The 26,743-nt window shown below is 54.7% G+C and overlaps 1 protein-coding gene and 1 long non-coding RNA gene across 5 annotated transcripts in view; both read left to right on the top strand.

Moving 5' to 3' along the window:
- Window positions 1-26,743, top strand: part of Pbx1 (PBX homeobox 1) — a 230,834-nt gene that overhangs the window by 141,444 nt on the left and 62,647 nt on the right. The gene's annotated exons all lie outside the window — the stretch shown is intronic.
- On the top strand, window positions 1,534-26,518 carry LOC125618694. The gene is made up of 4 exons (XR_007350093.1): window positions 1,534-1,544; window positions 2,205-2,212; window positions 7,934-7,938; window positions 19,139-26,518. It is a non-coding gene; the product is annotated as an uncharacterized LOC125618694 (long non-coding RNA).

Raw genomic sequence — 26,743 nt, 5'->3', positions numbered from 1 at the left:
AATAAATCAGGACGGAATTCAGAAAATATCCCAGAGTTTTTTAGTAAAGTTATTTATAGTTGTTTTTGAAGTTTTTGTTTTGTGTCACCCTGAGATGTCATTTTCAGAAACTAGTGGGTGCGTTTCATGCGTGGTTGGAGGGCTGGACAAACACTCCCTCCTCCCCAGCTGTTCCCCTTTGTATTTGGGGGCTGGAGTGTCCCCCCAAGGCTGTGCTGAAGGCATGGTTCCCTGCTGTGCACTGAGAGGAGCTGGGGTTTCTAGGAGGGGTTGGGGAGGGCCGAGTCCTGAGTATACCTTCCAGGGGGTTCTGGGGTACCAGTCTCCTTCCCTCTCCAGCTGCCGCAGGAGCAGCTGGGCTCCTCCAAATGCCCCCACCACAATATGCTGCCTGCCACAGACCCCAGAGCAGGGCCAGCTGACCATGGACTGGATCCCGCAGACCTGTGAGCCCGTCCACCCTTTTCTCCTTATCAGCAGCTTCCCAAGGTACTCACAGGAGCAGGGGGCTGACCAACAGAAAATGTGCTGTGTCGTTTGACAAGTTTTGGCAAGTATGGATTTCCTCCTCCCCAGCAAACCACCCCAATCAAGGCAGTGAGTCTGCTTTCACATGTAAATGTCCCTCAAGTCCCATTGGTGGGTCCCCACCATCCCTGCACCCGGCAGGCACCCACCAGCTTCCTGTCGCTGTGGACTAGCTCTGCGAAAGGTGCTTTCTGTAAATGCCATGACAGGCTGCAGTCCTCTGTGTCAGGCTCCTTATAGGTGGTTCTGCACACAGGCACACCTGCACACACCTGCACACACCAGGGCTTTTTATACATGACCCAGAATAACGTTCTGAGATGTTTCCCCTTGTTGTTTGACTTGATAATTTGTGCTGTTTTGTTGCCAAATAATCTCTCATTGTGGGAACCGAGCACTACTTGTTTATGCTCCACAGACTGCCAGACAGCTCGGGATCCATCTGTGAATGCTTATGCACCCGCCTCTGTGGGACACGTGTTCTCACCTCTCTTCGAGGTGCGCCCAGGCCCGGCATTTCAGACGCGCAGGGTAGTCACATGTTTCCTTTCATCAGGAACTGCCCGACCACCTTCCCAGTGGCTGTGCCTCTCGCTCGCCTTGGGCAACTTCCATTCGCACACAGGATACGCTGGCAAAGCCGTTTGTGTGGCTGTAAATGCTGGGTCCGTGCCCACGTGAAGAGGGTGAATCACTCAGTGGCATTAGAGGAATACCGTCCTGAAGATTCCCAGAGCCGAAGCAGCATGGGCCTAGCTGAATTGTGCCGTTATTTCAGGAAACATCCACAGTTCCGCTGCCAGTGCGTTACTCGTCCCTACTCCTCTGACAGCCCGAGTGGGTCTCATCCGCTCCAAGAAGCCGCCCCTGTAGGGCGCCGCTGGCTTCCCTTCCTGCTGCTGTTGTTACCCAGCCCTAAGGCACTGCCGCCCAGGGCCAGCTCGCCGCACCCACTCAGCTGTGTGGACTTGGGGATTGGGCGCGTCCTGGCCGCAGCGCTTGTGAGGGGGCTCCGTGTGTTTGTGTGCGTCTCCTTCACATCAGCACTCATTCACCTTAGGTCTGAGAGAAAATCAGATCATACGGAACTCTCTGACTAACATTTCACATTTTAATCCTACCCCCCCCCCCAAATTAAAATAAGCAACTAAAACTAGAACATGCACGGCGGCAACTGGCCTCATCAGTTTAGAAGCGAGCAAGGCAGGTTACATGGCGAAGATTTTACAGAAGACAAAATTTGATCTCAATATGGGGACCGGAAAAGGGACCAGTGAGGACCAGGGTGGAGGTGCTGTTGACAACCGCTGGCTGTGGGCAAGGGTCAGCAGAGCAGGCTGCTCGGGCCATGCCGTGGTCCAGGCCCTGGCTGCAGTCATCTTGATTGGGATCTGCGACCATGGCAACAAGACCTGCTGAATGCCATACACTGTGTATGTGCCGAACCATATGATGAGAAAATGCGTCTTAAATTATAGTACGCAAAGGCTAAAAATATAGAAAGATTCCATTCTGCCTGTGAGGGTGCCGCATTCTGGTGGCCATCGACTTTACCCCCCCATTGTCGGCACAGTATTGCAATGAGGTCACCACGTCAGAGAAGGAACCGGGGATGCAGAAAGGAGAAAGCAGGACCACGTTTATTTGGGGGGAGTCCAGTGCCCAGGCCCCCTGAGGAGGACTTGTGAAACATGTGGTTAGTGTCTTTACTGGCTACCTGCTGTGTGCCAGGGATTGAGTTTGGTGTTCATAAGGCAACAATGAATTCATTAATTAATTCATAAAATATCCAAGTGTGTCTATTATGTATCAGGCATGAATAAGACATCATCTTTGCTCTTGGAACTCACGATTAATGTGGAAGACAAATGTATGATAATCAGCTCTTCTTAGAGTAATAATGTAATAACGTACATAGTTGCAAAATTCTCTGGGAAGACGGCCCAGAAAGAACTTATTCTGCCTGTGGACATTGGTATTGACCAGCTGTTCACTAGACATAGGGTAGAGATTTGGAAACTGCCGCGGGAAGAATACTATTAAAGGCCCAGGCATGTGTGTGTGTGTGTGTGTGTGTGTGTGTGTGTGCATGTTGGTGTTAGGAACGCTCCTTTCCTCTGCTCCACCTCAAGGCAGGAGTCCTGGTTTTGCCTCACTAAGGCATAGATCATGAGGCACACTCCCAAAGCATCAGTGGAGAAATTGGCCCTGGAGTCCCTGTGGCCACTTGGCTCTGTAGTGTGACATGAGGGCATCATGGGTGGGGCATGAGGAAGGCATCTCTGGGCTCAGGGGCCTGGGGCAGTAGGTGTTAAAACTCTGAGTGGTAATGCCGAAGGCGTCGGGGCAGGTGAATGAGCCAGTATTCTTGACTCTTCTGAGGTTTGTAAAGTTGCAACCTGCAGTTTCTGAGAACAAGCCTGACCCCACGGCAGCCAGCGAGCCAAGTGTGTGTCCCTGTTGGCTGTGTGGTGGGACAGCAGCCAGACTTGGCTTCCTGCATTCTGGCTGCCCTGCTGCAGTTAGTAGGGAGAGTGTCTTAGTAGGGCCCTGGCCACTGTAGACGGCGGCGTGACCCAGGAGGACAGAGTTGGCATGCAGGCACGTGTGTGTGCGAGCGTCATGAATCACAGAGCCTCCCATAAAGTACTAGGTCGAAAATCACCTACGACTACAGCAGAAACTGTCACCATCCATTTCCAGAGGGACTTGTGAACCCAAAGCCAATGGCCAGTGTTCAGGTGGGCTCATGGCAGACTTTCCTCCCACCATGTTTAGGAGAACTATGTCCCACCTGGCTCAGTACAGATTCACGGGCCAGAAGACAGCCTGAGAGCTGGGGTCTCCCGAGTGTGAAGGAGACTCCCAGGGGTTGTCGGGAGCCGGGTCCTTTCCTCCTCACCGTACGCGAGCCCTGGAGAGGCTCCAACGAGAGGAAGCCACAGACACAGTGGTCTACTGGGGTAAGGAGAGAAAGACCTCCAGGGCTTCTACCACGGGCGTCTTCACGACTCACGGGCTGCAGAGCCCATACTGCCTGGAGTAGGAAGAGTCCCACCCTGGGTTTCCAGGGTGCATAGACCCATTTAGACAGGCAGACAGGTAGATGACACATTGAGGACACTATCTAGGTTACAGCTCAGGTGTCTGCTTAAGGAAGCGGTTATATAAAAACAGCCTATTTTTAACTAACCTTGTCCTAACCTCCGACTTTTAAAATACAAAATCAGAGACTTGCAGCTTGACCCAAAAAAATACCACATGGAGATCAATCTAACTCAACTTGATTCAGCTTTTATTTAGCTATCTCAGAATGGGGGTTAGCTGTCCCGACCCATTGCGGCTTGGAAAGCCGAGGCCCGGCTGCTGAGGGAGGGACGGCCTGCGGTCGATGGTGACGGAGGTGCAGTGGTGGTGAATGACTTCATAACAGCAGAGAGGCCCCGACCAGGGAGTGGCTCCCGCAGCAGGACGCCTCCCCAGTGGCCGGCAAGCAGCAGCACAGGCAGTGGGCACGGAGCCCCCGGGCCAGGCCCAGCGAGGGAGCCCAGCCAGCCTGGGGCGGCACCCAGGCGCTCTGTGGCAGCCTCCCTCCCACTCAGCCAGCGGCCAGGCAGGCAGGGGCCACAGGGCAGGATGAGAGCTGTCACGCTGTTAGGCTGCATTTCCCTCTGCACTCAGTCTCAGCATCGGGGGCGCCTGCTGGTGCTCCTGCCCCTTTCCCGTCTCCTTGGCTCCCTCCACCCGTCTCCCCCTCAGCAGGGACCCTGCGCTCCTGGCACGGCCATCTTTTCACTCCAGCCCTTGCCTTGCTCTTCCACCACGCGAAGTGGCCCGACCTGAACATTTGCGCAGACCCGAACACCACGCGCTCGGAATCCTTAGGTCGTGAGAGCCTGGGTCGGCTTTGGGGGACCTTCCACGTGTTTCCAGGGAAACCCAGGCTCCAACACTGCAGCCCTTGGGACCATCCTGTCTCTAAAAACATCAAAGGGAAAGAAGACTCGCAGCTGGGGGGACACACAGCTCGGGGAAGAGAGCGCCAGGAAGAGGCAGCGGACGGACCTGAAGCGTCAGGGAGCCGTGAGGCCGTCCTCAGGAGCCCTGGGTAAGCAGCATGGCCGCCAGATGTCAGCTCTCATGTGGGGGAAGGAAGGGCGCACTTCTCCCCTGAGCTGGCTCCTCCCAGAGCCTTGGTGAGACTCCCACGGCGCACCCCAGACCCACGGCCATCCAGCACCTGCCCATGACCACCTGGCTGCAGTGGAGGCTGAGAGGTGGAGTCACTTCCCAGCACACTCTGGGAGCAGAGCAGGCCTCTGTTTCTAAGGAGGAGAGGACAAAGGGTGTTGGCTAGATTAGCAGAGATGGGTGGGATCCAATGGGTACGTTGGATTAATCTTGAATCGCTTCATTCCCCATGTATCTGCTGCAGCAGAAAGTCCACCAGGAGACAGGGTCATGGCAGGAGGAACCGTGCAGGAGCCCAGGAGCCCAGCAGGCCAGGACCAGGTGTTTGGTGCGGGGAAGTTGGAGTCAGAAGTCCAACCCCGCGTGTCTGACGTGGCTGTAGTTGGGTTTCCTGGGTTTACTTCTGGCCTCCCTTGTCTCTTTGGAAGACTCTCTCTTCTGTTTCACGTTCCTTACGGCCTTGAGTTGGGTTCAGAGGTAAGACCCATGGTGACTTCTCAGTTCCCAGCCACGACATTGTGTCTAAGGGTCATTGAACAGAGGTGCTCCCATGTGAGACAAGGACATGGTGGTTACTGCAGCTTTCTGCAGAACTTGCTTGGCCCCGAGGGGCAGGGGCAGCGTCTTGCCTACGGGAAACATCCTGATCTGCTGGCTCCCTCTGCCTCCCAAGTGGCCACAGCAGCAGATAGGTCTTCCCCACCTTCCGTAGGCCCTGTGTGCTCAGGCAGGCCCTGGCCCCTGCTCTTAGGAGCTGTCAGTCAGAGGAAGTGGATGGATAGGAGAGCTGAGGACGTTTCACTCAGCAGCAGAGCAAGAGTTTTACACAGGCCCCAAATCTCGGCGCTCTCTGGGCTAGGATCTTACCTAAGACAGGAGCACAGGGACAGAGACAGGAGAGGCCTCCTGGCTGAGGGATTGTCACCTGCCTGACTTGGCGCCATGTAAGAGACTTAGAAGGTGACATTTTTATACACTGCCTTAAACTTGGAAGGCAACACTTTTATTCTTATTTTAAGGACAGGGAAACTGAGACTGAGAGATGCAGAACCTTGTTCAAGGTCACCTAGTGAGTGGATGGAAGAGCTGATGGTCAAGTCCATATTTCCCACGACGCCACATTGCCTCGCCAAAGAGAAATATCAGAGCAGGGGATTTAAACTCTACAGTGAAAAATAGAAGGAGCGCATGGGCCACAGATTGAGCAATGGCCTGGAAATTAGAATTACTGAATTCTGTCTCTTCCCGACGCTGCCCTGGGACCTGCTTTATCATCGGAGGCTGCTGTTAAAAGCACTTGGTAAAGGATGAGCCCTGTACAAATGACATTTCATCTTAGTAATGACAGTTGTAGCCACATCTACATTTCCGCCCTTATGAAATCAGACTGAGACTGTTGTTTCTTCAACATGCTGTAAGGATTGCTATTTGGGGGCTGGGAGTGTGCTCAGGGGTAGAGTGCTTACCTAGCAATGGGTGAGGTCCCAGGTTCACCCCCCCGGCACTGCAACAGAATGATAATAAGAATGCTGAAAGTGCCTTCCAAGTATCACTACCGGTCAACATGGTCACCTCGTAGAGGGTCCACCGAGCAGAGCAGCTGCTTGATTGAGCTGCATCGTGTGAATTTGGAGAACCCAAATAAGGTGGTAACACCAGTACCACAGGCCACCACCTCTACTGGTGGCTGACGCTACTCGAGTGAACTTGAGTAGGAGGTTGCCGGGTGCCTGGCCCAGAGCTCCTTCTGATAGTCCAGCTTGAAGTTCTGTTTTCTTACCACTAAAAACTGCAAATGCCTTTTTCCAGGTGTACAGCGTGCACGTTACTGAGAGTGCAATGTGGGTGACTCTTGTACATAGGGAAACGTAGCACCTATACTGTGTGAGTCGTGTGTGTCTGTGTGTGCGTATTTCAGAGCATGGAAGGGTAGGGCGGAACCTTCTGAGGAAGGCTGAGTTGGGTCATACTTGTATTTATATTCTGGGCCTTTTATCAGGCAATGACTATATCTTGTGGTCTCCTGGATGGGCCTGAGGGTCAGTCATCAGTGACCTTAAGCAGGTCACTATACCTCTCTGGATCTTGAGTGGCTGTGGGCATACTGGAAATAAAAGTATTTGCCAGTTTCCACATAAAAAGTGGGCAAAGCCATGTCTTGCTCTTTCTTCTTGGGACCGGAATTAGACAGTTTTAGGGTAATTAATAATCCTCTGAGAGGAGGAATTTACTAGATGTGGTGTGCTTCCGTACCCTGGAATGTGACCTGAGCCACAGTGATCATGAGGCAGTGACTGCCTGCCTGCTCCTGGGGGATCCTGTCATGCCTCAGGGCTCACTGGGGCAGAGCGCAGAATTCTGTCTAAGGCGGAGGTTAAGTGCTGAAAAAGATTTACAAATCAAAACAGCAACATTTCATACTCCACCTCTAACGTCTACACAGAGGATGAGTGTTAACTGATGCAGTCCAAGCCCTCCATGGGAAGAGGCTGACCGCTCCGCCTCCAGAAAGACGGGTGGCAGCCACTGGGATAGACACACAGGGCCCATCCTCCGTCCTCTGTTCTCTCTCTCTTTTTTTTTTGGGGGGGGGGTGAAGGGGACAGTACTGGGGATTGGACTCAGGGACACTCAACCACTGAGCCACATCCCCAGCCCTATTTTGTATTTTGTTTAGAGACAGGGTCTCACTGAGTTGCTTAGGGCCTTGATGTTGCTGAACCTGGCTTTGAACTCTCCATCCTCCTGTCTCAGCCTCCTGAGCCTCTGGGATTACAGGTGTGCGTCACCACACCCGGCCTCTCTGTTCTCTTTATTAATCTGTTGTTTTTCAAGCAAAATAAAGGTACTGCTGATTGTACAAACGGACTAGCAGGATTTGATGTGGGCTAAAGCCTAAAACATCAAATATTTTATTCAAAATGCAAGAAATAGATCATATTACTGCATAAAAAGTAAGATAATTATACAAGACAGTGTGTGCACGTGTTGTGTGCCTAGGGTCAGTGTGAGGGCCGACCTCTTCTGGTCCGTGTTTCCCGGCAGTTTCTAGAAGCAGTCATGTGGACGGGGGACAGGCCAGAGGATGATTTGTAAAAATGAGAACTCTGTATCTGGCCTCCTCAGAAAGAGCAGCCGATCCTCCTGGTCAGTGCAGGTTCTCTCTGCCTTGTGGCCCAAGGTCAGTTTCAGTCCTCAGAATCGGCTGCGGCAGCCTCTGTGATGGCTGCCATGCGAGGTGGTCATGAAGAGGGTGGTCATGAAGAGGGTCCACCGAGCAGAGCAGCTGCTTTCCAGATCACTCACCCGGTGCAGGAGGCTCTGATTCTCAGAATCCCCATCACCCGCCTCGGATCTTGGCGCAGAGAACCTCACACCAGGGTTCCGCTGAATTCACAGGAGGTTGCCTGGGAGCTCGGATCAGAACAGGAGCAGACGGCCTTGCCTTCCGCCCCCACTCCTCATGAGATGAGCAAAGGGCCCCACATCCCACCCGGCCCTGAGGAAGGGCTTGGAGATATCTGCCCAGCCACATGGGGGCACCACCGGGGGTGCGTGGGCTGGGGCCTGGTGGAGGTGGAGAGGAGCGGAGTGGCCCTGCTCTACTCCAGGGTGGGTCAGACGTGAGGAGGAGGCCGAAGGAGCAGCTCCTGTTCTGCAGGGGTCTGATGTTAGAGGGTCCTGGCTGTGGTGGGGACCCCACAGGCCACCAGAGTCCCCCCCCCCCCCCCAGGGAGGCCTCCCTCTCCTCCTGACCATCAAGACAGCACTAAGCTACCTCTTGGGCAGTGGTAACTTGGGAAAGCTTGGGAAGGAGAGGAAAGAGCCCGAGTGTGCCCCCCAGGGCAGCGCGTGCCTGCCTGAGTGTCCCCTCTGGCTGGCGCCCGTGGCAGCTCCTACCCTTGTTAGACAGCTGAGGCTGCGGCACACGCTCTACCTCACGAGACCGTCGGGGCACCTTTCGTGATGCTAGATGCTTTTCAATAGTTACTCTTAACAATCGCTTAATACTCCTCAAAGTTTAAGTGTCATTACCCTAAAAATAGTTGAGAGTGTGATGAATAGCCTTTATTAATGTCCTCAGTCCTGGGCAGACAAAGGGAAAAATTGACATCTATTTTTTTCTCCTTCAAATTTCACTGAAGCCTCTCGGCCTGCAGGCGGCAGGGATGTGAAGTTCACACTCACGTGTTTGCATTCGTCGTGGGGGATTCTGGTAGCTCCACCTTCCCGTGGTGAACCTGCTCGACCAACAGGGCTTGGGCCCTCTGCACAGCAGTATTGTGCTGGGGACAGTAGCTGGGGACTGCGTGACATGGTGGGCAGCGCACACATGTGGCTTAGCACACGGAGCAGTGGCAGTGCCGCGGCCCAGCCTGACTGGCGGTTACTGACGGATGGGGTCTGTCCAGTGTGAGAGGAGAGCTGCATGCAGCCACCAGGTCCAGGCCTTTTACACAGAAAAGGGAGGATCCAAACCAAACTGCATAGGACAAGAAAGGTACATTCGCTTTTTAAAAAGGTCTTTCATCTCTTTAAAGATACTCAAAATGTGGTGGCGTTTATAATGGAGCCAGGGCAGTATGTGGCCTCTCTGGAGTCTTGTTCAACATGCACGTGGGTGTGCCCGCCTCCTGCATGCTCACGCCTGACCATGTGGTGGCCTTCCTTGGTAAATGCGTGTGTGTGGCTGTGTGTGCGAGGTGTGTGATGATACACTCTCTAGGCCCCATCAGCGAGGGTAGAAATGCAGGCAGACTATCAGTCGTGGCTATGGTGTGGCTATTCTGACAGCTGCTTCATCTCCACTCTACCTGAGTCTACAATAAGAAACTAGTCTCTTAGCAACTAAAATGTATTCTCAATCAGGGGCATTAAGAAATAAGAAGGCCCACGGTAGGAAAAGACACGTGCGCAGCGGCGTCTGGGCAGCTCCTGCCGAGGGGGCACGGGCGGCCAGGGAGCAGCAGGCGGCCCCTGCCATCCAGCCACCCCTGGCCAGTGCCCCTGGAGAGGAAGCCCTGCCTCAGAGCTCTGGCAGCCCAAGCGGAGAGCAGAGAGTGGGCAGGAGTCCTGGGAAAGATCTTCACTGAGCCTTTACATCGTCCTTAAAAAATCCACTCCTTGTCTTCTCTCCCAGGCCAGCAGGTCCACAGTGGGACGCTCCAAGGGCAGGGGAGGAGGCCCAGCCTCCTGTAGGTGGAGCCATGAGGCAAAGGAGCGCCCCCTCCTCAGGTCCACAGCATCCTGTCTCTGTGACATCCAGAAGTCCCCCAAGTAACGTTCTCAAAAGGTGGCTGGTGAGCCGACAGCCGCTCTGAGACCAGCGGATCAGAGGGGCCCAGCATCTGCTTCCCACTGGGTCTCTGAGGGTTGTGCCCTGCTGATTTCCAGGGGCCCTGGGATCCCAGAAGTGAGGACCCAGCTGTCCCCCGTGGAGCCAGACAGTGGGAAGATTTGCAAGCCCACTCTTTTTACTGTTTTTGTTTCAAACGTATTATTTTTCCTAAAAATATGTTGTTCATGTAAACATGTCGTGGGTGTTCTTTTTAATGAATTACTAAACATTGAAACTTTTCTTATTCATTTCTAATATACTAAATATCAATAGATACAGCCTATATAAACAACGCTCTTTCAATTTTCAAATTTTAAGAGTATACAAGGGTCCCATGGCTGACATGTTTGAGAACCAGTGTTTCTAACTCCGCCTGTCTACACCCCGTGTGAGTCCTGAGATGTGGTGGTGTTTCTGCACTACAGCTTCAGAGTGGCTCCCGGAACACGAGTGGGTCTGAGGGAGGAGTGGAGCTGGTGTGTCACTGCAGGGTTCCGTGCCGGGGTGCTGCGGTTTCTGGCACGCAGAGGCGCCACTCTTGCAAGGCGGGGCGTCTCTGCCACAGCGCTCCGCTGGGGCCTGTCAGTGCATCTCCGGGAGCCGTGGCCTCTGGCGGGTCGTGCCTCCTCAGCAAAGCCTGGCAGCCCATCTCCACTCCACGTCAAGACGGAGAAGCAAGACGTAGGGGAGACTGCCACGGGGAAGGAGGGGCTGTTAATTAAGCTCTATTAAATATTAATTGGAATATAAATTCAAGCTCACAAACTCTTGGCAGTTATATAATCTAAGTGGTAGGCCCTATTGTCCCCCACTGTCACCCCGTGTCTGAGGGAATAAAGTGACCTTCTGCTCGTAAACACCACCAGGGCTTTATGAATCCGAGGCATTTGCCAATAAAGAGGACGGGGAAGCCGGCCGTACTAGTCAGTGTACAGAACGCGGAGGGGCTGACTGAGGGGCCGTTTCCCTGGGGGAGAGCGGGAGGCCGTCCTCCAGGGTCTGCCAGGGTCTCGGGACAGATGCGGCCCTGCACACCAGTCCACACTTGTGCGGGTTTTCTGCTCAGAGAGAGGAAGATTGGATCACTGGGACAGTTTGGATTTCAGAAACTCCCCTTAAGGGGAGAAAGTGTGTGTGTGTGTGCTGTGCATGGAAGTTCCAAAGCACCCAATAGGAAAGGCTGGAAGATGAGCGTGATTTCTTACTGGCAAACCTGAGAGGGTCCAGGTTTTCTGCTGATGGTTCTGGTGAGGGGACAGGAGCAGCCTCCTGGGGCCTGAAGTCCACCGGGCAAACGGCCTCCGCCCCCGTGTCCTCCTGCTCTCCAAAGTCCTGCCCTGCGTGTATAACGGACCACAGCAAGCCCACCTTACGCACAAGTAGAAGGAACCAATCAAAATAGACAAATAGATGAGTGAGAGGAGGGGGGGGGCGGCGGGGGGGGTGAACTGGGAAAGAGCCGGTTCCCTGCAGCATGATCTTGTCGGGATGAGCCGACTACTATGTGCAGCTATAATGCTCGAATAAAAATGCTCTAATAAAAAAGGAGGAAACTTTTAAAAAGGAACCTACCAAGAACTTGAGAGCAGATCAAAGTCTATAGTAAACATCTATTTTAATAGTGTACATTGGGGAAATTGATGATTTGAGGTTATGTACAGAGGCTGTGTAGAATCACATCCTACTTCTTTAAAATAAAGTGCACATTGAGAGTGACAATCAACAAGTTCTCCAGGGAAGTCACACACCCGGCTTCCTTTGTCTCTGGGCTGTTTCACAGTCAGCTGGACCGTGCACCTGTGGTCTGAGGTGCTCTCCGTGGGGCATGAGGTGGAAAGTGTCGCCCAGTTGGAAGCGTGGAGGTGCTGGCCACGCCACCCGGGTCCGGCTCCTACGCAGGCGTGCTTCTCCTCCTCCTGGATGCTCTGCCGCTGCCCCCCCCCCCCGAGGCCCTGAGCTGGGAAGCGCTGCCTTTCCTCACGGTGTGATCTCTGCGCCTCTCCCTGACTAGCTCTGGTGCTTGGCCCCCAGGGGTGAGAGACGCTGGTTGGGGTTTAGCAAAGGAGATTTTGGAATTTAAACGTGAATTTTGCAAGACCGTGCAGCTGGTCCAGAGCCCCGAGGGACACGGCTCTTGTGGGCTTTGACCTCCTGGGGTCTTGGAGGGCGGGCGTGGTTTCCTGGGCACCTGGGCCGCTGGCTGGCTGGCGGGGGAGTGCCCTGGAGTCGTGGCATGGATGGCCCCGTGTGTTAGCAATTTCACTGGGGTCTCCTTGATTTCCTTTCTAATCTGGGCCTTGCAGGCTTCTAAAGGGATGTGGGTAAAGGCCCCCAAGGTTGGGATCATTGTGCAGTTTAAGCAGCTGCTCACCCTCTGACGGTGGCCAGAGCCATCTTGAAAGGCCCAAGACCACTGTTGAGTGCAGCTGACACAAGTCCCACTCTTGGCCTTCCGTCAGTCTGTATCAGATGAGAAAGGCAAGTTCCGTGGCCGTGGGAGGCTGAGGTGCGGAAGGGTGGACCCCAGCAGGGGTGGGGTGTGCAGGCAGGAGCTGGCCACGGTTCCGTCCCCGGTGTCTACACGCCCTGCTGGCTTGCAGGAAGGAACGCAGGGACAAGCAGCCCGGGCACCTCTCAAGAGCTTGGCACGGGCTCCCCTGCTCACTCTGGAGTGTTTCTTTCTTGTGCCCGCGCTGGGTCTCGGGTCTGTGCTGCTGACGTTTTAGAACATGAGAAAGAGCCGCAGTCGGAGCCAAGTATCTGCCAGAGTGTGTCGGGAGAACTTTTATCATTCCTGTCAGATACATCACAACTCGCTTGTCTCACCATACATCTTCCTAAACGTGACAGAATATTCAGCTGTTATTAATTGAATACTCTCTAATTTAACTGCTTAGCAGGAGAAAGAGTGACTGGTTTGTTTCAACATGTAAAGCTGGCACCAGCCCGAAAGTGGGTTTCAGTGTGGCTGCGTGGCTTCCTGGAGAGCCATTGTGCAGGGATCCGTGGGCCCTGCTCTCCAGCAGGGGACAGGCGCCATCGGAGGGTGTGCGAGGGACCCATGGGTGACAGGGAGGCTGTGGGCCTGGGCTGCGTCACCATTCCGCCATCGGCTGGGGGGCCGGTCCTGCTCCCTCCAAGCTTCAGCTCACCTGGGGCCTCGTGGCAGGGACCTTTCTTCTAATCTAAAAGCTTAAAAGAATGAGCTTGATGTCCAGCCTTCATCTTTCCAGTCCATAAAACGCTGGGCGCTGCACTTGTGTGGGGGGATCTGACGCTGAAGCCACCACCTGGAGGAGGGGTGACCCGGGCTCAGCTTGAGGAGCCCAGGGAGAGCTGAGCCTGAACATGGAGCTCTCCCTGGACTTTGGGAAAACAAGAGCCAGCCCCCCGTCAGCCTGGGCAGCTTCCCCCAGAAAGCAATGGCGGATTCCAGTTCACGGACAAACCCTGGTGTGAACCAGACGTCCTGCTACCCGCGTGTGCGTGTTAGATGTTTCAGTAGACGCACTTCCGTTGTCTTTTAAAAGAAGACGTGGAAACGTCTCAGTTCCAGAACACCTCTAGGCTCCCACACCACGTGGACTTTTTTCCTAACAAAATGAATTCAAAACACGAAGACACACAGAAGCCGCTGGGATTGGACGTGATGCCTCCACGTGTAGTGGAGTGGACAGTGGGCAGTCCCTGTTCTGCCACCAAGGCCCACAGCGTGGAGGGGCTTCCCAGGCCAGGGAGAGGCAGAGCCACCTGCAGGCCCCTGAATCGCCCATCACGGGACTATTAGCTGGCGTGTTCTGGAAAACGTTATTACCCCCAGGGCGCCATGTAACACCCTGGCTCCGCGGCCGCCAGCCAGCTTCTCTGGGCTGCACAGCGAGAGCTCCCCGGCAGGCTGCCAGGGGCTTGAGCAGGCTCTGGGGCCCAAGGTAGCCTCCCGGTGCCCGTCAGCGTTCATTGTAAAACCCAGTTCGGGGGAAGCCCACTCCCCTGCTTTCCCTCTGCACTGAGCGAGCTGGCTGGCACGGGGGACACAGTGCTGGCACACGGCCCCTCACTGTAGGGCTGGCTTTGCTTCAGGATGGCATGGAGAAGGGGATTATTTGCACTGTGGCTTTGATGCAAGCCATCATTGTCATATTACATGAATAGCACGGCACAGGGAGGCTGGGCACAAAGACCAGCCCCTCCCTTCCTCACACTGACCTGTGTAGCCCACGTCCCGTCACAAAAGGGTTCCTGATCCTTTCCCCCTAGTAGTCTTGGGGAAAATAGTGGCCTGCTTAGAAGCATTGATTTTTTTGAAAAAGCACACTTTATTTCAAGCTTTGCAAAACATCAAATATGGGAAGCGTTTTTTTTCCAAGAGAGAGTACACAATAAATGCTGTGTGCGTATGCTCACGATCGTATTTACAATTATTCTTTCCTGCAATTTTAAAAAATGCAGGTGGCTCCAAGACCTGCAGGTACTCTGGCAGTGCAGGGAAGCATCCTATACAGTTTGGGAATTCCAGGTAGAAGCACACACAGTGAAAATACCAGAAAAGCTATGCACTAAAAGAAAACTGATCTGAGAATTCCTGGTACCTTTCCGAGCTCAGCAGGATCAGGGTTTGCAAGAAGACTGGGGAGGGCAGTGCACTGAGCCCAGACCGTGGGTGTCTGGGCAGAGAGGAGGGTGCAGGCCTTCAGGGTCGTACCACACTGGCATGCAGAAGGAGAGGTGGAGGCCAGGTCAGAGAACTGCTAGCGTAATGCCAAGTGAAAATCACGCGGTTTACTATATAGTATTCAAACAAGTGTCAATCCATTGAAGAAGTCACCAGGCTTAGCTCTGCGAGGCCCTGGGAGTGTGGGAGAGGGCATGGATGAGGAAGCAGAAGTGGTATTGAGCCATATTTTTAAAACTAATCTGGATTTTGTCAAGAGAAATTGCAGCAGATACTTGTAGGGCCCCTGGTTTTGCATCAAGAACCGAGGATATTCCTATGGACACATCGGGAGACAGGGCCACCTCCCTGGAGCCTGGGTTTTTGTAGGGGAGTCATGGAATGTGTTGGGGTGCAAGCACAGAGCTTGATGGGGATGGATGGAGTCAGTGGGTGACCATGACTGTGAAGGTCAAGTTCAGGGAGTACAGATAGGAGGTCAGGAAATGCCGTGACTTAAGACAATTCAGGTGGCCCCAGGAATTAAGCCTGTGGCATTTGAGCCCAACGGAGTCATGCTCCTTCACTGAACATCTGGATTTTTGATCATTGTCTGAAGTTTGAGCAAATAAGGACGACAAAGGCGTTGATTAACAGAATTTAGTAGCCACTACAGAGTGAGGTCTTCACTTTCCAAGATGGAAGGGCTTGATGGTGCCTCGTCCACCCTCTGAATCGAGAACGTGGCCCATTTAGCATGGAGCCCTCGAGGTCAGCTGTTGCACCTGCAGTCAACGGAGTATTGACACGGAGTGAGAAAGCGGTTCTGAAAGACCTTCCGGGCTCCCTCAAGCCTGCTTTTCAGCCTCTAAATCATGCTGATACCATCTCGCAGCCCGGTGTTTCCATCAAGGCCCCCGCACCAGACGGGGCTGACCCAGTGAAACTCACCGAGGTCTGCCAGTGCCCCCCGCCCAACCCCCGAGGCCCCAGGGTACACCCGGGTGGTCACATGAGCCTTGGCATCTGGTGAGACCCAGTGAGCTCTCCTGTGTTGTTTGGTGTTTTCCACTTTAAAATTGTATTTTGTGGCTTTTGGTGTGTTTAGACTTCTGGGTGGACTGAGCCGTGACGAGCTGACTTTCCTCTGGCAGCGCGCCTCCCCACCGCCACAGATGCCTGCGAGCACCTCGCCCAGCAGCACGTGCCTGGTCACAGGGGTGGGGGGGGGGTCTAGTGGCAGTTTTCCCTCTTGGACCCTCCACCCTCTCTCCCCAAGCCTGTGTCAGGGCTCCCTTGCCCAAGCACAGCTCTGAGTAGGATTTGTGCTCACGGAGCGCTGCTGGCCACTTGTACCATGGGGACGGGGCCTCAGGCAGCGGAGTTCTAGTTCATGGCTGCTTCCCCGTGTCAGTGCCTGGGGCCAGGGCCTGTGCCAACGCAGCCCCTCCGTGAGCCACGTGGAGGGAAGTGACCTCAGGGGCTGCAGGGAGACTGAAGAGCAGACTGCGGGTGTGCCTGGCACATCTGCAGGATGGCACAAGAGCCCTCCAGAGGGCGGGCGAGGGAGATGCCCCATGCCCTGCTGGCAGCCTGCCTCGCCTGAGCTTCCCTACTCTGCTCACCCCAGGCCGGGGTACAGCTCGCCCCTCCTCCTCAGGCACCAGCCAGAGCACACGAGTGTGCAAAGCACCACGCAGAATCAGAGGTGGCCTCCCCGTGCCAGTCCCCTGCTTCTCTCACGGTCCCTTACCACCAACAGCAGAAGCCCTGAGTGCCACTGAGCACACAGACAGCCGCTTCCCCTGAACACTGCACAGTCACTGCCAGAGGAGGGTGCCCGGCCCAGGAGGCCTTGAGGAACTGCGAGGACAGGTGTGGTTCAGACGGTGGAGAGCAGGCCTCGGCCGAGGAGCAGGCGCGTCTGCTGAGAGGGGCTCACAGGGGCCGGCTGGGACCTGCGGTGACCCTGCGGGTTCCTCAGACCCCGTTCCGATGCCAGGCTTCATGGGTTTTGAGCAGCCTCACCACGCTGCAGCGACCTGTGGGTGCTTTCGTTAATGTCCTCTGTAGCATGGTGAAACGCCGAAACGGCCAGGTCTGCTCTCAAGCAGCTTCAATCCCGCTGCACAGGAGGGTGGCGGGTGGTGTAGACACCGGCACAGACAGCGAGTCGTAACACCGCCTAGCTGGATTGAGTTCCAGAACGCCATGAGGGTGGGAGAGAGACTGGCGCCAAGCTCTGCCTCGCTTGTGGCATCCACGTGGATTTCTGGGGCAGGTCCCTCCTGAGCTGATGTCCCCGTCCCACGCACAGGAAGTCCTGGCAGGGTACCAACAGGGGACGCAGAGCCCCAGGTGGCTGGCTCAGGAGCATTCTCTGCTGGCTCCCATTTATGATTTTTTTTTTCTTTTTTAAAGAAAGAAACATAAGGAAAACATTTGCTTTGACACCGAATCCACCCCCACATGTAACAGTAATTACAGGGCCTGAAGGGAAAAAAGTATCACTCCAATTTGGGGCCAACCCGCCTTGACAACACCGCGTTGAGCCCTCTGAAGAGATGACGCCAGGCTGCAGCAGGGCCGCCCTGGCACAGGTGCACAATCAGAGGGCACCGAGAACTGGGGCCCGGAGCGGGGTCCTGGGCAGAGGCACGAGGGCTCCCAGGGAAGTGGTGCATCCAGGCTTGGCCCATGGTGCGGCCTGTCCTCCACCCTCTCTCCCCAAGGAGACACCTTAGGGATCTGGCCAGGCGCTAGTTAGGCGCCCGCTTCACAGGACAGATAGGACCACCGAAGCTCCACCAGAGCCACCAGACCCCCTAACTGCGACCGCCACCGAAGCAGAGCAGACGCAGGAGGCCCGGCAGGCCCAGGGCACCGCCTCCCTCACACGCCTTCTCTCAGGCTCAGCCTCCACGTGTCTGCAGAAGTTCAAATACTGAGTCAAGTTTATTGTTTCTATCTCGTTTATTTTAAGTATAGTTTTACACTTTATTATGTGCAGTGACATCTTAAATGGAGCCTGTCACTCCATCTCGCCTGCTGCCAGGGCTGCAGCCACTTACCCTGTCACCCACTGGAGCAGCCCTGACTGGGGCTCACAGAACCAGCAACGCCGGCTCCACCCTCCCAAGCCAGCACCCTGTTCCCGGAGCAGGGCGCCAACAGGCCCTCCCCCAGGGAGCGTCCCCATGCCGACGGGGGCGGGTGCCACCCCTCTGGGTCCTCATTTCCTTTCTTGCTCTCTGTGCTCTGCTCCTCTGAAGTGGTAAATAAACGAGAAGGCGTTTTCCCTGTTCTTCCCACGTGTGAGTTTCTGCTCCCTCCCCTTCCTAATAGTGTTTTGCTCACTTAGCTCACGCCCTTGCAGCAACGATGGAAAGACAAAACCTCACCAGAAACTTTCTTTCCGTGTTCCCCTCCCAGGCGACCAGCGGCCGGCCCTGCCGCCGTGGCGAGGTGGCCCAGAGTGCTCTGAATATTTCATTCCCCGGCTGCCGCAGCAAGGCCTGCAGATGGTGCTTGCCGCCTCCTTCTGGACCCGGTTCAATTATAAATGAAAGTGGGGAGCTGAGATTTGTCTTTTTGTCTCTGCTTAGTTGGAATAACACAATAAAGCGTGATGGGCAGGAATTTCCCAGGCTGCTTTGCTCTCAGCTCGGACATCCCCAGCCAGCTCTCCCCAGAACCCTGCGCCACTGACATTCAAGCCAAGGGTGGCCTTACATTTTGGAGATTTTCTTTCTGTTCATCTGCACTAAGCCTTTCTGAAAGTGTCAACAAGCAGCCCGCTCCCCAGCCCCTCGCCGCCCTCTTCCTGATTCCATTTCTTGTGCACTCCTTGGCCGTGAATACAGGTTTGCTCCAGAAGCTGGGGTCAAACCCTTCCCTCTTCTGTGCCCCTAAAAGTCCTGCCCCACCACGTCCTGCTGCACAGGGCCATGTTGGTGACCCGGGAATAGGACTTTTCCTCACAGGCGGCATGCATCCACAGCCTGCTGAACCAGAGTATAAAAATAGAACACACGTGTATAGTAAATTATGCAAACTTGTGAACTTCATCTCGCATGCACATATTATTAGACACCGGTAGTATTTTAAGTGTGTGGGGGTATGTGCTTGCATGCCAAAGGGCTGCTGGGTTTGGTGTGTTTTTGAAAATCCCAAAATTGAACTTTTATTGGGGCATAATTGTTATGAAATTTTGGAAAACAATGGAGCACACTGTTTACCTCAGGCTATTTGGAGGGACTAATGTGAAACATTTCCCCTTCAACCCCAAGCCCATAAGCACTGGGTTCTGGATTAATGCCGGGTTGTGGAGACCGTGACAGGATGGCTAGTTCCGTACCCATTACTCATCTCAAAGAGCGGGCAAAGCGACCCGTTTCCCTTCCTTCACTGATGGGTAGACATTCCAGCAGATCTTTGTTCCCACCTAAACCTCATGTGGGGCGTCCCCCCTGCAGGCCTGATTCTGTTTCCACCTTGTTTTGATCTGTCTTTGCGAAGTTCAACAGAGTTGTAATTCATACCATGTCCTCACCACCTACACTGCTGTGTGTTCAGTCATTAAGATGAAGTCAACGTGGCCTCCAGAGAAATCACCAGCTTTAGAGAAACCCCAGGAATCGGGGTGAGAGCTGCAGCCCCAGGCCAGCCCGGCCAGCAGATCTCGGGCCTCTTTTCTCATGTTCTGTCACGGTCTTCCACGTAGCATTCCACTGCTCTTTCTACTTAGTTACACAGGACCCAGGGTAACTCAGAGATAACCAGGAAAATGAACCCAAACCGAGAGTTTCAGAGAGTGTGGGCTGGGGCGTGGCTCCGTGGTGGAGCCCTTGCCTGGCGTGCAGCAGGCCCAGCACTGCAAATAAAAAGAGAAGTAAAATGGGCAGCGGGCTTCGTTTTCACATTGGTGTGTGATAACTACCCGTCGGGGCGATGCAATTGGAGGTGCAGTTCTCAGCCCAGTAGAGGGACTCTCCCTGGACAGTCCACCTTCATTTCTGCCTTAGCTTCTGTGGTCCAAAGGGCGTTAGGTGAGTGAGGGGTAAAAATTTGGAACCTAAGTGGAGTCAGATATTTTTCAGGAAGTTAAAATAACATCTTTGTAGCACATTTTCTAGGAACCAACAGTAGAAATGCTTGATCACCTGTGGTCACTCTCTTCAACTAATTACCCGGGACTCATTTTCTGCTGACATAAAATCTTGCCAGAGTCATGAAATTGGAGTTCCTATTTTCAGCTATTTTTACTTTGTCAATCTCTGACCTACTTTTATCTGGGAATTTGGAATAAACTGCAACATGATAGCGACATTAGGAGCATTGCTACAACAACTTTACATGCACAAGGTACTTCTCAAACACATCATCTTGATGTTGACCTTCACAGGAACTCTGAAGGGAAAGGAATTTGGTTTTTCTTAGTTTACAGATGGGCACAGCACCTTGGAGAGCTTGAGTGACTTAACCAGTGACAGCTCCTCCGATCCAGCGTGGACATGTTAGGGTTTTACTCAGTGCTGAGCAGCACAAACTACCTCCCTGCTCCCAAGAAGCAGAAGGAAGAGAAGCTATTTAGAGCTGCCTTAACATGGGCTCCTTCCTGGGCTCCACTTCCCACCCACGCAGCGTGATCCAAGGTGGCTCTCGGGGACCAGACGTTCCTTTTCCCATCCAGGCACCAGAACACAGGGGGCAAAGAGCAAGTGTACGCCTCTCCTTTCAACCCGACTTCTGCCACTCTGCTCAGACCCCTGCTTGCCTCCCTGTGCCACGCTGACCTGACCACACCGAGTTAAAGGCGAGCCTTGGACGTGCAGCTGGCCGACAGGCCCAGTGTCCGTTAGAAACAAGCCAGCTTCATAGTGTCCCTGTGGGTGAGCAGCCTGGGTAGTGATGTCGAAACCTCGGTGTGAGATTGCACAGGGAGTCAGGCTAAGCACGCGGTGCCAGCACTGTGAGCATGTGCTGCACTGGGCAGCGGGCGAGAGCCGGTGGTGCGCTTCCCAGAGCAGCCACCACCAGGAGGCTCTGCCGCAGGAGGGACCTTCAAGCTTGGGTGCAAATTCTTAAAGATTAATTTGTGTGCTCCCAGCGGAACATTTTAAGCGTGTGGCTGCTAAATTCACATGCCCCCTGATGTCACTTCTTACTTAAATCATAATAGCTGATAAGATCTTGAAAACTTGTAGGATCAGCTTCTTTGCTCTTTGTTGTCAGTGGTCAGGGAACGTGAATGCCCCTATGACCACAGTAGGGAGTGTTTTGTATTACCACCTCTATTTCTGTTCCTCAGCACTGGGGCATGTATTCGTCCTTGTCGATACCCTCTAAGTCCTTGTCCATGAGCAGGGCAGGTGGGTATGCTTCTGTCTACTGCCGCAGGCCCACTGGCTGAGGGCGTCACAGGGCACACACCGCCCAGAGGTACTGATGGCTGGCAGCTATCTTGTATTTATTTGTACTTTTTTAAACAAAAGATGGGGGTAGAGTGCTTGTCAGTCCACAGCAGGGGCATCTGTGTGTGTTTCTGTGTCTGTCTAGATATTTTATGTGTTACTTTGGCCTCTTGATGTGATTTCTCTGAGGTCACAAATCCATTCAGAACACTTGACAGTGCAGCCGGCTCCCACGCCTTTGTTGCAGGAATGTGGGGATGACCACATCACTCATAAGTGAGCCCTGCAGGTCTCACTGGGACGTCAGGAGAACTTTGTGGGGTCGCCTGGACCACCACATGTTTTATTTAGGCCACAGATGTTTGGTCTCCTAATTTAGTCATCTTTCTTGGTTACATTTTTGCTGAATTTCTTTCTTTTGCTTATCTTGCCTTCCTGGTTTCATAGGAATCTGCCTGACTGGCCCTAGTCCACCTTCATGGGAAACACTATTATTGGTGGCAACTTTGACCCCAGATCTATACGTGATACAATTTGGAGTCTGTAGTGAAGTGTCATGAGATAGGAAAACCTTTCCAAAATCCTTTGTGCAGATTTTAGGTCCGTGCATTTATCTACCACTGTGGGAACCCCATCTGGGTTTATTGTAGCAACACTGGCGACAGGCGTTAAAGACCTTGTTCTCATCGTGGGCTTTTGTTTTGTTTTCGTAACTCAAGCTGCCATTAAATTCTGCCCTGAGTTGGTCTTCTTTGGGAAAGAAGGAACTGGAGGAGAGACTAAGACCCCCAGCCTCACCCAGGCTGCAGCCCACAGACAGCATCTTGGGATTGCCCGGAGGTAGCTCCTGACTGCGGAAAGCGCTCTCATGTAGACGTGCAGCCCTGCCTTTAATTCTCCCCGTGGATTTACTGAGTGGTATGCTGGACCCCTTGGGTGTGTGTAAGTGTGCCATGGACGTCTGATGTGTCCATGCACAGGTGCAGCGGCCTGGGCACCCACTATCCATTTAGGATTGAAGCAAATGGCTCACTTCTGTTCTGATTTATTTTGGAAACTTGGATGAAAAGGGGAAACTGCTTCATCGATGAAGTCGGTGGGATCCTGTGGCGGGTTCTCCTCTGGGGCCAGGTTCAGGGGAGGAAGAGCAAGTGTCCATGGTGAGTTTCCCTGGGACAAGGAGGTGAGCCGACAGTGAGCACTTGCTGGATACCTCTGTGTGCCCCACAGTCCTGGAAAAGCTGTCATGTGACCTCACAACTGTGCTCCCTTACTCCAGGGAACTTGTTATGAACACGTCCCGAATCCCAGAGAAGCTCCTGATGCCGTGGGGAGAACACAACTCTGCCCGCAGATGGCCGCCTCTCAGGGGGCAGCTGGCGGCCCTGGGAATTTCTGGTTATTGTGACTGTTCAGGTGTCACCGAATGTCAAGGAACTGTGTGGCACCATCAGACAGATCTCCAGCAGCAGAGTGGTGCACACTGCTCAAGTGGAGCGGCAGGGACAGTGGCAGTGAGGCTGGACGGAGGGGGACGGGCAGACCTGGAGGGCTGGGGCAGACCTGCTGCAGGTCACCAAGAGGCGTCGGCCGTACATCCCAAAGCCCTTGGGTTTGCTTCTCGCTGTCCTCACTTCCGCCCTCGTCGTCCTTATTGTCACCCTGTTGACTTACGGGGGCCGTCAGGCGCTGCTCTTGCACAGACCGTGCTCCACGGAGGACACTGGAGGGGACACACCAAACCCGAGCCAGGAGGGAAGGCCGAGGACACCGCGTCCGTCCGTAGCCAGGGAGAAGCAGGACGGGCGTCGGGCCACGCGCCTGATCCCGAGTTTGGAAACCCAGAAAGGGTGCTTCCTCGAGTGTGATGCTCCCTGCCCGTGGAGTCCGCTCTCAGATGGGTCACATTCTAGACGTCTCCTCCTCACTTTTCCTTTCCCTTTTATTCTGCTTCACCCCGTCGCACCTTCCTGAGCGTGTTGTGAAGCTGGGCTCCACGTCCCAAACCTGGAGGCCTTTGGTCAAATGCACGGTGCCTAGAGTGGTCATGCCTGTCCATTTATAAAGTCGTTCCTGGTTAAAAAGAAAACAAAACACATACATTCTGGGGCGAGCTGAGGCTGACTGGAGAACTCGAGCACCGTAGGCGCCGTGACGAGGTGGCCCCTTCCTTCACGAATCTTGAGCCCCTACAGTGGAGCCATCAGAGCACGACACCAGACGCAGGTCCTCAGGGACCAGGAACCCCTCTCCCTTCTGCCTGGAGTGGGGCGGAGGCACGTGGCCCGGTTGGGTGTGGTGTCTGCATTCATCTGCGTTAGACAATCCTGAAGGCGAGGAACGGTCGGCTCTTGGCGCCATAAGGAACGCTGGCTCTGTTGCTCATCTTGGAGGAATCCTGGTGTGGAGTGAGGAGAGACGGAGAGGGGAGAGGCAGCAGACCTCACGCTCGGGCCTCTGTGCGCACTGCCAGCTCAGCTTAGTGCATTTCAAGTTTGGGGGTTCATCATGGTCAGCACAGATAAGGCCCACCCTGCACGGAGCCCTGGCACCTCAGCCCTGGCACCTCAGCTGCGGGACAGCCCGTGACAGATGGCGGGCACGGTGGAGGAGGCGGCCGTGGGGCTCCATGTGCCTTCACGGAAAAGGCGGGCTTTCTGGGCTCACATGTGAGAGCCGAGTCCCACAGAAGTGGTCTGAGGAACCCTCGAGCTCCCCTTGGTCTTTTCAAGACAGGTGACTGGCCAGGATCACAGATACCAAGAGTCGCAACCAAGGACACAATCTTTAGTGAAACCAGCACTTTTCCCCTGTGGCCACCTGCTGTAGATCCCTCCTCTGCCACGCAGAGCGCTTTGTCCCCGTTGCCTGGCCCTTGCTCCCCGTGGTCCCCAGATGCCCCCATGGGTGAGGGGCACCTCTGAAGCCAAGTCCCAGAGCCACAAGCCTTTCCTGCCTCCGTCTCCTTTCTCAGAGGGGCAGGAGGTTTGGGTGCTAAACACCTAGTCTGAGAGGTGAGTGGAGAAGGGTGGGGAGGCCGGAAGCGCTGGAGGAGAGGCCAGGCACCACAGGTGGTGTCCCTGCACCTTCCCCCTTCAAAAGGCGGCTGCCCTCGTGAGTGGCCAGTCCCGGCCGGCCAGCAGGTGGCATCAGCAGCGGGGCCCTGACGCGTTTTTCCTGCCCCTGCCCCACTTGCCTCCTGCCGGGGCCCCTCAAGGACTGGGAACAGCCCCGGCCTTTGGCCAACCGAGGGGCTGCAGGGGGATGTCAGTGTTTATTGCTTTTTTCTCTGGGTAGAGAGGGCACCAGCCAGCAGTATTTGAAGATGCTCAATATTAAAAGAATGCCGAGCTCTCCTGCGACTAATGAGAACTTGCTACCCTTGCCCCGGGGTGTGTGGGCCTGGCATTGGGTGCTCACCTCCTGGGCTTCATCTCCTGAGCTTGGCAGCCAGGCTGAGTCTGGACCTCACCAAGGAGGACGGCTGCCTTCTCTGAACACACCCTCAGTGGCCATCTCCCCCCCACACACACCACCACCACGTCCCTGCGCCCAGAGGGTCCCTTGCTGTCAGCCGTCTGGGTCCACAGGCTGCATTTCCTCCTGGAAAGTGGAGCTCCCTGCTTGACAGTCGCTACAGTCTTTCTGCCTTTTCTCTTAAACAGCTTTTTTAAAGCCCCCAGAGACCCTTAAAAAAAAAGGAATGCAAATGGAAATTGTGCTGGGAGCTGAAATGAACATTGTTGCGAGTCATGAGATCCTGGCCACTCGGGGACAAACTATTTTTTATTTTGGGTCATATTTCTTCCTTGGCATTTATTACACCTCTGTTAAACACAGCTCATGTGACACAGTGTTACTCATACGCAATCAGAGAAAAAGCTGTAAGTTGAGCCATTAGCAGGGCAGGGCGGCCCATTGTTAATAGCAGCCATTAAGGCTGAGGGAAATCGCTGTCTGACGCCGAGCCAGGCCTGTCTGCAGATGAGACTGGGCCTCCGCGCCACAAGGGGGCTGGGCGGCGGGAGGGAAGGAGAATGGAATGCAGCAGCCCAGACCTCTTGAGGGAAGGCAGGGCCGAAGGCAAGCAGGGCCCTGCCCAGGAAGGGGGCAGAGACCCTCCTGGCAAAGGGGGCAGCCCGTCTGCTCTTCCTTCCAGGGGAATCACCTGACAGCTCGTATCCAAGATCCGCTGCCAAGTCCATTTTAGCTGCAGATAGGAAACTCAGGGTGCAAAGCCTCCCACCCCAGCATGCAGCTGATCGCAGATTCACTCCGCCCAGATTCCTTCCCATCAGACCTCGGTGCGGCAGCACATTTTCCCAAAATCTACATATAAAAGAAGACATGCCAAATCCTTGCCAAGATGCAACGCCATGACCCGCTCTGACAAGCCACTCTGAAGCATGCTTGTTTGACGGGGTCGGGTGGATTTGAGGGGGCTTGGTACAGAGCATGTTTATGGACAGCTCTGCCAGGGGAGGCGCTGGCCCGTTCTACGGATAGTGCTAACTCACTGGTGCAGAGAGGGACTGTTGTCACAGGACGGCATGTCCATTTGGAAAACGGACCTGCAGCTTGGAGGATGGTCCCTGGACAGAGCGGCCCCTGCCCTGCCCCCACCCCTCTGACACCTGTGGAGGGTGTGCTGGGGGGAGTCTGCAGCCCTGTGTAGTTTGCAGGTAGAGACAGCAGAACGAAGTTGAAAGGCTAGCTGGATGGCCCCCGGATGAACTCGGGGCAGCTGGGAGTCAGAGCAGCACCGGAGGTGACTGGCACTTGGGCACCCCCGCCCCGTGCATGCCCCGTGCACGCCCCGTGCATGCCCCGTGCACGCCTGGCTCAGGAGAAGTGGTGGGACCTGTCAGAAGGAGGAGACCCTGCTGACTCAGACCCAGAGAGGCATCTCCTACTCAGTGTCTGCTTTCCCAGAACATCAGTCCTGGGCACAGGCCCGAACCTGTTCCTTGCTCCCAAAACCACTGTGCTGTCAGGTCGTCTCATCACACAGCCATCCCTGCTAGACCTGGGGCACTTCTGTGGCTTTGTCACGTCAGGAGCAGCTGCACTCAGCCTCTCTGTCGGTGGCGCCATTCTGAACACTAGAACCACTTGGGGTGCAGTCTGGGGGGAATTTAAAGGCCTCTGTAGGGTCCCCAGCACCGGGAGCTCCTTGCAGAAAACACTCTCTTCCCGTCCAGCTCTTGCAGAGCCAACATGCACCTCCCTGTTTCGCGGCTTCTCTGCCCTGCTCCTGGCAGACTGCGTCCTGGTGGGCTGTGTATCTGGGTGTGCTGGCACTCGCACTGCGGTCTAGTCAGTTGCCTTCATGTCAGTCTCCTGACCCATCCGTTCCTTGAGAGTGCCGGCGTGGGCCTCAGGGTTTGCTGTCCAAGACTGTGGGTGAAGATCACGGCTGTAGGGTTCTGTGCTGTGGTTGTGGTGTGTGTCTTTCAGGATGAGATGGTCAGGAATGGGGTGGGACAGGTGGCCTGGGCACTCCCACCTTGCAGGCCCTGCTGCTCTCTCACTAAGGGGTTATCTCCAAAGGGAATCCACCTGGGCCACCTGCTCTTCCCAGGTGTACAGGAAAGAGTCGGGGGGGGGGGGTTGGAAGGCACT

Source organism: Marmota marmota, unplaced genomic scaffold (assembly GCF_001458135.2).
Source record: "Marmota marmota marmota unplaced genomic scaffold, marMar, whole genome shotgun sequence".
Taxonomy (NCBI): Eukaryota; Metazoa; Chordata; class Mammalia; order Rodentia; family Sciuridae; genus Marmota; species Marmota marmota.
This window is presented reverse-complemented; position numbering and strand designations above follow the sequence as displayed.